We start from the raw sequence: 946 nt of genomic DNA, 5'->3' as shown, positions 1-946 counted from the left end.
CGCTATGCGACCCAATGCTGGAGACTTTCTTCAAGCAAAGATGGCTGACAAAAATACTAGGATGGAAGCAAATGTAAGTTATTATAATGTCATAATAAATCATGCAAAAAATGTACAGTTGACAGGAATATGTTAGTTAATGTAGAGACAAACGATTATGCTTTTTTTTWWATCATAAAGTTAATTTACAAAAATCGCGATTTAGCAAGCTAGCTGACTTGCTAACATTAGCCGGCTATCTGGCTAGCTTTATGGGTGTTGTGACATGAGTATGAAATTGTAATGATGGTTGTTTAATGTTTTAGGGACTCCTGAAACAACCAGCAAACCAGGCTGTCGTCTTGKGAAACAGTGGATRTAAAGAATCTAGATAGCTAAAGMATTTACTGCAAATTGARTGTACAATTTTGTAAGCTTGCCTTGCTGATATTTGCCATGCAATGCAGATAATTGAAGTAACGTAGCTAGCTAGCTATGTTCTTGCTTATTGTGCAGTGGAGGATAAGAAATCCCTGTATGCCTATGGATGTGTAGCTAGCTATCTAGCCGATCTGTGTATGGACCCAAACGTTTGGTATACATATTAGTTCAGAACCTAGCTATGAACCTCAGCTATCATAGCCAGTTGTATCAACTTCAAAACAGTCCGAATGACATTAATGAAGCCAGCGCAGCCAACCAAGCCAGCTCAGCGCAGCTCAACAGCCAGCCTCAGCGCAGCTCAACCAGACCCGGCCAGCCTCAGCGCAGCTCAACCAAGGCCAGCCTCAGCGCATTCAACCAGACCAGGCCAGCCTCAAGCGTAGTCAACCAGACCAGGCCAGCCTCAGCGCAGCTCAACCAGGCCACCCATGCGCAGCTCAACCAGACCGCACCTCAGCACAGCTCAACAGACGTGCGAGCCTCAGCCCAGCTCACAAAGTTATATTATATTCTACTCATCGAA

General features: G+C 44.1%; 1 protein-coding gene across 1 annotated transcript in view; it reads left to right on the top strand.

Moving 5' to 3' along the window:
• LOC112074426 (ATP-binding cassette sub-family D member 1-like) overlaps window positions 1–946 on the top strand; it is a 37,332-nt gene continuing 36,386 nt past the window's right edge. Inside the window, 1 exon segment of the mRNA XM_070440529.1 lies at window positions 1–73. The gene's annotated coding sequence lies outside the window, so the exon portion shown is untranslated.

Source organism: Salvelinus sp. IW2-2015, unplaced genomic scaffold (genome assembly GCF_002910315.2).
Source record: "Salvelinus sp. IW2-2015 unplaced genomic scaffold, ASM291031v2 Un_scaffold2630, whole genome shotgun sequence".
NCBI classification, from domain to species: domain Eukaryota; kingdom Metazoa; phylum Chordata; class Actinopteri; order Salmoniformes; family Salmonidae; genus Salvelinus; species Salvelinus sp. IW2-2015.
The sequence above is the reverse complement of the archived record's forward strand: the minus strand, read 5'-3'. Positions and strand labels throughout refer to the sequence as shown.